General features: G+C 36.5%; 1 long non-coding RNA gene across 2 annotated transcripts; it reads right to left on the bottom strand.

Moving 5' to 3' along the window:
- Positions 1 to 3,976: 3,976 nt before the first annotated feature.
- LOC148552723 (uncharacterized) lies at positions 3,977 to 8,675 on the bottom strand. 2 transcript variants are annotated; one of them, XR_015892277.1, is made up of 3 exons: positions 7,933 to 8,675; positions 7,658 to 7,842; positions 3,977 to 4,202 (listed from the first exon to the last, which is right to left on the bottom strand). It is a non-coding gene; the product is annotated as an uncharacterized LOC148552723 (long non-coding RNA). The 2 variants fall into 2 exon arrangements; XR_015892278.1 differs by lacking the exon at positions 3,977 to 4,202 and having other exon boundaries at positions 7,533 to 7,842.
- Between the last annotated feature and the right edge of the window lie 966 nt (positions 8,676 to 9,641).

The raw sequence follows: 9,641 nt of genomic DNA, 5'->3' as shown, positions 1-9,641 counted from the left end.
TACGTGAGTAAGGGTCGATCCCACGGAGATTGTCGGCTTGAAGCAAGCTATGGTCACCTTGTAAATCTCAGTAAGGCGGATTCAAATGTATTAAGAGATTATAGTGTACTAAAAGATAATTAAAATACGATAGAGATACTTATGTAATTCATTGCTGAGAGTTTCAGATAAGCGTATAGAGATGCTTTCGTTCCTCTTAACCTCTGCTTTCCTGCTGTCTTCATCCAACCATTCCTACTCCTTTCCATGGCAAGCTTTATGTAGGGCATCACCGTTGTCAATGGTTACATCCTATCCTCTCTGTGAAAATGGTCCAATGCGCTGTCACTGCATGGCTAATCATCTGTCGGTTTTCGATCATACTGGAATAGGATTTACTATCCTTTTGCGTCTGTCACTACGCCCAGCACTCACGAGTTTGAAGCTCGTGACAGCCATCCCTTCCTAGATCCTACTCGGAATACCACAGAGAAGGTTTAGAGTTTCCGGATCTCACGAATGGCCATCCATGAGTTCTAACTTATACCACGAAGATTCTAATATCTCAGACTCGGTCCCTTGTATTAGATATCCAAGAGATATTCATTCTAGCTTGTTTACATGTAGAACGGAAGTGTTTGTCAGGCACGCATTCATAAGTGAGAATGGTGATGAGCGTCACATAATCATCACATTCATCATGTTCTTGGGTGCGAATGGATATCTTAGAATAGGAATAAGCTTGAATTGAGTAGAAAAACAGTAGTACTTTGCATTAATTCATGAGGAACAGCAGAGCTCCACACCTTAATCTATGGAGTGTAGAAACTCTACCGTGGAAAATACATAAGTGATGAAGGTTCAGGCATGGCCGAGAGGCCAGCCCCCCAAAACGTGATCTAAAGATAAAACTAAAGATGTAAATACAATAGTAAAAAGTCCTATTTATACTAAACTAGTTACTAGGGTTTACAGAAATGAGTAAATGATGCAAAAATCCACTTCTGGGGCCCACTTGGAGTGTGCTTGGGCTGAGCATTGAGCTTTACACCTGTAGAGGCTTTTCTTGGAGTTGAACGCCAGTTTGTAACATGTTTCTGGCATTGAACTCCACTTTGCAACCTGTTTCTGGCGTTTGACTCCAGAATACAGCATGGAACTAGCGTTGAATGCCAGTTTACGTCATCTATCCTTATTCAAAGTATGAACTATTATATATTGCTGGAAAGCCCTGGATGTATACTTTCCAACGCAATTGAGAGCGAGCCATTTGGAGTTCTGTAGCTCCAGAAAATTCACTTTGAGTGCAGGGAGGTCAGAATCCAACAGCATCTGCAGTCCTTCTTCAACCTCTGAATATGATTTTTGCTCAAGTCCCTCAATTTCAGCCAGAAAATACTTGAAATCACAGAAAAACACACAAACTCATAGTAAAGTCCAGAAATGTGAATTTTAATTAAAAACTAATAAAAATATACTAAAAACTAATTAAATTATACTGAAAACTATGTAAAAACAATGCCAAAAAGCGTATAAATTATCCACTCATCACAACACCAAACTTAAATTGTTGCTTGTCCCCAAGAAAATGAAAATCAAATAGGATAAAAAGAAGAGAATATACTATAAATTCCAAAATATCAATGAAACTTAGCTCCAATCAGATGAGCGGGACTTGTAGCTTTTTGCCTCTTGAATAGTTTTGGCATCTCATTTTATCCATTGAAGTTCAGAATGATTGGCATCTATAGGAACTCAGAGTTCAGATAGTGTTATTGATTCTCCTAGTTCAGTATGTTGATTCTTGAACACAGCTACTTTATGAGTCTTGGCCGTAGCCTTAAGCACTTTGTTTCCCAGTATTACCACCGGATACATAAATGCCACAGAGACATAACTGGGTGAACCTTTTCAGATTGTGACTCAGCTTTGCTAAAGTCTCCAATTAGAGGTGTCCAGGGTTCTTAAGCACACTCTTCTTTTTGCTTTGGACCTTGACTTTAACCGCTCAGTCTCAAGTTTTCACTTGACACCTTCACGCCACAAGCATATGGTTATGGACAGCTTGGTTTAGCCGCTTAGGCCAGGATTTTATTCCTTTAGGCCCTCCTATCCACTGATGCTCAAAGCCTTGGATCCTTTTTATTTACCCTTGCCTTTTGGTTTTAAGGGCTGTTGGCTTTTTGCTCTTGCCTTCTGGTTTAAAGAGCTTTTGACTTTTTCTGCTTGCTTTTTCTTTTTCTATTTTTTTCACCATTTTTTTCTCTCTTTTTTTTCTGCAAGCTTTTGTATTCACTACTTTTTCTTGCTTCAAGAATCATTTTTATGATTTTTCAGATTATCAAATAACATTTCTCCTTTTTCCTTATTCTTCAACAACTTCAAAAGACATATGCACTGTTCAAGCATTCATTCAGAAAACAAAAAATGTTGCCACCACATCAAAATAATTAAACTAGTTTCAAGGATGAATTCGAAACCATGTACTTCTTGTTCTTTTGTTTTTAAAATAGTTTTCATTTAAGAGAGGTGGTGGATTCATATTCATAGCTTTAAGGTATAGACTCTTAGACACTAATGATCATGTAATAAGACACAAATATAAATAAGCATAAAGCTTAAAAACCGAAAAACAGAAAAGAAAATAAATAAACAAGGAGATTAAGGAATGAGTCCACCTTAGTGAGGGTGGCGTCTTCCTCTTCTTGAAGAACCAATGGTGCTTTTGAGCTCCTCTATGTCTCTTCCTTGTCTTTGTTGCTCCTCCCTCATAGCTCTTTGATCTTCTCTAATTTCATGGAGGATGATGGAGTGCTCTTGATGCTCCACCCTTAGTTGCCCCATGTTGGAACGTAATTCTCCAAGAGAAGTGTTGATTTGCTCCCAATAGTTCTGTGGAGGAAAGTGCACCCCCTGAGGCATCTCAGGGATTTCATGGTGAAAAATCTCCTCATACTCATGTTGAGGTCCATGATCTCTTGTTTGCTTCATCCTTTTCTTAGTGATGGGCTTATCCTCTTCAATGAGGATGTCTCCCACTATGTCAATTCCAGCTGAATTGCAGAGGTGTCAAATGAGGTGAGGAAAGGCTAACCTTGCCAAATTAGAGGACTTGTCAGCCACCTTATAGAGTTCTTGAGGTATGATCTCATGAACTTCCACTTCCTCCCCAATCATGATACTATGGATCATGATGGCCCGGTCTATAGTAACTTCAGACCGGTTGCTAGTAGGAATGATTGAGCGTTGAATGAACTCCAACCATCCTCTAGCTACTAGTTTGAGGTCAAGCTTTCTTAGTTGAACCGGCTTGCCTTTTGAGTCAATTTTCCATTGAGCTCCTTCCACACATATGTCCATGAGGACTTGGTCCAACCTTTGATCAAAGTTGACTCTTCTAGTATAGGGGCGTGCGTTTTCTTCCATTATTGGCAAGTTGAACGCCAACCTTACATTTTCCGGACTGAAATCTAAGTAATTCCCCCGAACCATGGACTTTGATCATGGTTCCTAGTGATCCATGCATTTGCATAGAACTCTTGAACCATTAAGATCCCGACTTGTTGAATGGGGTTGGTGAGAACTTCCCAACCTCTTCTTTGAATCTCAAGTCAGATCTCCGGATACTCATTCCTTTTGAGTTTGAAAGGAACCTCAGGGATCACTTTCTTCTTGGCCACAACTTCATAGAAGTGGTCTTGATGGACCTTTGAGATAAATCTCTCCATCTCCCATGACTCAGGGGTGGAAGCAATTGCCTTCCCTTTCCTCTTTCTAGAGGTTTCTCTAGCCTTAGGTGCCATAAATGGTTATGGAAAAACAAAAAGCAATGTGTAACGACCCAAGTTCCAATACATCATGATCGTACCAAAAGTAAGGTGTTACTGACCTGTTTTCCTTATTAACTATTTACTATTAAGCCTTTAGTTTGATATCGCGATTCAATTTTAGTAAAAATACCAGGATTTTTTTGCTTTTATTAATTAAAATCATATAGCAAACATCACCAAGTAATAATAATCACATAATTATTAAAAATAGTAATATTATACAAAATAATTTAAATAAAATTCAGGTACAACTCCTATCCCTCTGCATAAAATAAAAACCTTAAGCAGTAAGGGCGAGGGAATTCTATGAGAGAAACTCAAGTCATAAACTTAACTCGTAAATAAATTCTAGAATCGCCCGCAGCTTCAAACTGAATCTTTGAACCTGTGTCACTGAAAGGGTGGAAGATTTTGGGGTGAGAACAAACCACACGTTCTCAGTAGGGAATGGGAATGCCGTAAAAGTAATGATTAACATGCAAATAATTAACTCCGGTTTCCAATGTAGTTTTCTTTATCAAACCTTTTCAAAATTTCTTAAGACTTACTTGAAACCGTTTAAAACCCTTTCTTTAAATCATATTACTTAAATAAAGTCTCAACCGCATTAGCAATTCTTCAGCTACAAATAGCATTCCTCAACCATCACAATAACTAAGTAAATCAGCAACATAAATAATATACCCAAACCTCACTTCACAAATACCATTCCTCAATACTTCACTAAGTTCAAAGCATCAACAAAAATATCTAATCAAACACACAAGCAAGTCACCAGGACAAACAGCACAATCACAAAGAAACAAGACAAGCAACACGATCAAATGCATATGCACAAACAATATGATGCATGTCTGTCTTAAGCAGGTCATGAGCTCACGTGTCGGTTGGCTGCCCGCAATCCCGACATTTACCCGGTCATGAGTAATCCCGATTTTCCGGATACGATTTTCCGTTCCTAAATAAATGCGCATATAATAATAGCTGCTCATCTGAGACAGTCTCTGCTTACTGCAGGAAAATATATGTATACTCTGCTCTGCTCTGGGGAAGTGGAAAATAGCTGTAGGTAACTTACTTTCCCTACAGAAGCTCTGGGTTGCATTAAGCAACTAATATATATTAAATATAGCTCTGGGTTGCATCAAGCAACTAGTATATATAAATATAGCTCTGGGTTGCATTAAGCAACTAATATATATATATATATATATCTTTATTATATTACTCTTCTCTTTATATCTCTTTACTCTGTATCTCTTTACTCTGCTTTGGTTATTCTGTTCTCTGTATCTCTTTACTTTTCTTTGATTACTCTTTTCTTTATATCTATTTTACTCTTCTCCTCTTTATCTGTTTACTTTACTCTGGTTACTCTGTGCTCTATGTTACTTTACTCTGCTCTGATTTTTCTGCTTAACGTATGTATTTAAAGCTTATGTAAATTTAGGTATGAATAGTTAGCCTGTCCTAGGTATAGGTTCATTAAGTCTATACTGAAACATTTTAACTTTTCATATTATACCTAACCCTAGTCGCAATTCAAGGACTAACTAGGTTGCCTTAGTTCGTTCACTAATCTCTGTCTATTTTTCTGTCATTAAAACTTTACAGACTTTTCTTTGGTAAATCGAACTCAAAATATTATAATTCCTTTCTTAACTAAATAAAACTCAAGTAATATAATTTTCCAAATTCAAAGCTTTTAAAATAACTTTTCAAATGAAACCTTAGATTTTCATAAAATTTCGGCAGCACCTCCCCTAAAACTCGGACTTAGCCACCCTTACGGGTTCCCTCTTTCTCAACATCTCATCAAACCTTTCTCAACAATTGCCACAACAATATATTCTCAAAAACATTTAATTATAGTATAGAAAATCTATTTCTCAAATTCCATATTCTAAATAATTTCCAACACAACTTGGCAGCCTGATTTCCATTTTGTTTTTAAAATATCAAATGAATTCGGAATCATGCAAACTTTATATCCATGCGACCGTATCGGATTAAGATTTCTATTAAACTAAAAATCATATTTTTTTCACTGACTCTAGCTTCGGGAATATAAGCAAAACCGTGACTGTTCTGTAGTGTTTTAAAACCAGAAGACAACAGCAGCATACAACATTCGAAATTTCATATAAAATCCAAATTAAATCCAACCACCTTCAAAATTAATGTGGTTAAATATAACTTATCCAAATTTCTTTCTCAATTGGTTCCAAGGTCATACCAGTTTTAATGAAGGAGTTACGTAGCTTGGAAGTTAGGTAATTTTCTGCAGAGTTCTGTTTCACAAATCATTGAACACAACCTCTTTCAAGTCCCATAACTCACTTACTAAAACATGGAAATCCCTGAAATTTAAATCATATATACTAAACATACTCAACTTTTACCACCAATTGGTTTTATCTTAATATCTTTCCAGAATTAAAAATTATAAAGTCTCAAAGTTACTGACTTAGAAAACAAAACCTGATTTTTACTGCATAATACATCTTACTTTAAAAATCCATATCTTTAAAACCACAACTCTAACAATTCTAAATTTTTATGAAATTAAAGTATTTCATTTAAAATTGGTTCCATTTCAAAATTCAAACTGGAGAATTTTTAATAGAGGAGACAAGTTGCTGCTGTCTTAAGCGTCCTGCAGAAAACCAGATTTGGCATTCCTAATTCAAAAATTTACCATAAATCATAAACTTAATGAAAAAGCCTCAAATTCACCAGTCCAGCTTCCTATATCCCAAAGCTTAATCCAGGCTTGGTCCCACGTAATTCCGATCATCACAGAATTAGTTATAGATTTTCAAAGTCTCCGGCTTTATTTAAAAGTAATGCAGAAAATTAAATTTTACATTTTAACTTTGAAAAATCTTAACTAGTTCTGTAGTTAATGCAAACTTCCCAAAATTGAATCCCAACAACAACTTTAATTACAGTTTACTCAGCCTTTACTCTCATATCATTTCGATTATCGTTGAATAACTGATTCACTTCCAAAGTCATCTTTTAATCTCAAAAATCAAATTTTCAGCAACTAGTTCAACATTTTAAGATTCAATCTTCCAATTATTCCTTAAGCCCAACTTCAATTAATCGCTAACTAAACCCATTACAATAAACCAACTCAACAGCAATAGTTTCAATTTGACCCATCAAAAACCGAAATCACAATAATCTCTCATCAAACAATTTATAATTCAATCTCACAAAATCAACAAATTCAACCAACGTTCCAATCAAAAATCTCAATCATTCCAATCATAATTTCAGCCACACAACTCAACTAATTCAGTATAATCACATAGAGTCAGAACTCTTCAACAATTCCATCAATATCAGAGAAAACAATATCAATTACAGCTTCAAACACTCACAACAAAGCCCAAAGACGTTCACAGCCATAACCTGAGTTCAATAATCCAATTGAAGCACTAAAACATCATCAAACTTACTCCAAATTTCACAACCTCAACCATCATTACGACAACTTTTCAATAGTTAACTCATCAAATTTCAATTTAACAAGTATTATCAAATGAATCACCATTCACAGCCACATTTCAACCAATTCAGCAATATCACATAAAATCAGAATTGTCAACAAATCCATTAAAATCAGTCATAGCATTAACCAAAGTTAACCTTGTCAAATTAATTGTTCACAACAGCATCTAATTCCACTCACAGCTTAGAATAATCACAACTAACTAACTAATTTCAAAAGCATTTCAAGTCATTCATGTCAATTAAGAAATTCTTAACCATTGTTAACCATTTGCACTTATCCAAATAACTTTGTAGGCATTCTAAATTAAAAACGTTAAATCCCCTACCTCAATTAGCCATAATTGAAGAATTTAGACGCGGTAAACCAAATATTACAAATTCACAGCAGCAGCGGTGCTCCATCGAATCCCAGCACCTGTTCTTAGCTTCGGTGGTGACTTAGCGGCTGTCTCCAAATAGAGCTGGCAGCTACCTCTAGTAACGGCGGCGGTGATGTAATTTACGATAATCTCTTTATACAATACAAACAGTTTCAGGGACAAGCTTCAAAGTAGGAACAAATTGGTAGGACAAAGAAGCAAAAACAGGAGACAGAGCTCACCAAAGCAGTAGTGGTTCTAAAGGTGGTTTCTGACGCCAATGGCAGTGTGCAGCTCGACGGTGGACCACACTCATGGCAGCAACGACAGTCACAGTGGCTTTTCTATCTCGCGGTTCTACCTCCCTTCCTCCATGCCTCTGGCAACGACGGCCACAACTTCAGTGACGGCTTCATTCATCGCCTCCTCTCTCGTTCTCCTCTGTTCGCAGTTCACGGCGGTGGCAAAAACTTCATCAACGGCGACGCAGCAGCACGGTGACAGATCGGCGGCGGCGGCGCTATGGCTCCTGGTTCGCGTTCCTCTCTACGGCCTCCACAGAGCGGCGAAGACGACGACAAGGATGAACGGCGACGAAGGCGGCTGGCTCTAGCGACGGTGACAGCCCTAAGGGAGACAACGAGCAACGGCGGCAGTGGCTCCTCAGACAACGACGCGCGACAGACCCAGCGGCATTGGGAACAGCCGAGGCGACAGCGACGCGGGCTCCACGAAGGTCACGATGGCTGGACTTCGCAGCGCTGCATCTCGCGTGGATGGCGACGATAGTGACGGCGAAGGACCCCAGCGGTGGCTCTGGTGACTGAACGGTGGCTGCTTAGATCACACTCTGATTTCCTCCCTCTCTCCCTGTCTGATTCCGTTTCAGCGTTAGGTTTAGGAAGAAAGGGGGTGGGGGCTGCGTTCAGAGGCTGGGAAAATGGGGGGAAAATTAGGGTTAGGGTTTCTGGGATTTGGGAATTAGGGTTTCTGATTCAATTTGGGAATTTAGGTTTAGGAATTAGGATTTTATAAAAGAATATGGATAGATATGAATAGATATTTTGATAAAATTAGACGGTAGAGTAATTTTAAAATCAAATATACTCTATTAAAAATATTTAGGAACATTATTTATCATCATATTGCTAAGTTCAATCAATTATTTCTAATTTAAAATACAAAATAAATATATTAATCACATTTTTATAAAATATAGTTTAACTCAATATTAGTTATTCAAATTAAATAATATAACTTCTCATTATTTTTCTATCTCCAAAACTTTAATTTCAAATTTAAAAATAACTAATAATAAAAATTGTACAAAAATATTAATTAACTTAAACATAAAGTGTTTATAAAAATTAATCTAATCATTTCTAGTAAATTAATTCCTATGAGTTCAAATTAATAACATAATTCATTCAAAATAGAATTTATTTAAATTAAATTATACAATTCTTCTATTTTTTTAATTACTAAAATTATAATTTAAATTATACCAAATATCTAATAAAGATTATATAAAAATTCTAATTAATTTAAACTTCAATTATCATAAAACTATATTTAATTACCTTTAGTAAAATAATTTTCTTAAAATAAATCACAAATAACTAATTATTTTATTTTCAAAAACTAGGGTTGTTACACAATGCTTTTACCACACCAAACTTAAAATGTTTGCTCGTCCCCGAGCAAAAGAAGAAAGAAAGAAGTAGAAGAAGAAGAAAAATGGAGGAGAGGGAGAGAGAGTAGGTTTCGGCCAAGGGGGAGAAGAGAGGGTTTTGTTGTGTGAAAATGAAGAGAGAATGAGGGGTTTATATAGGAGTGGGGAGGGGTTTAGGGTTTGGCCATTTAGGGTTGGGTTTTGGAGGGAAATTATTTTGAATTTAAAGGTAGGTGGGTTTTTGGGGAAGAGAGGATGGATGTGATTGGTGAAGAGGTG

This window comes from Arachis ipaensis, chromosome B7 (assembly GCF_059453495.1).
Source record: "Arachis ipaensis isolate K30076 ecotype BB chromosome B7, ASM5945349v1, whole genome shotgun sequence".
Classification (NCBI taxonomy): Eukaryota; Viridiplantae; Streptophyta; class Magnoliopsida; order Fabales; family Fabaceae; genus Arachis; species Arachis ipaensis.
The sequence above is the reverse complement of the archived record's forward strand: the minus strand, read 5'-3'. Positions and strand labels throughout refer to the sequence as shown.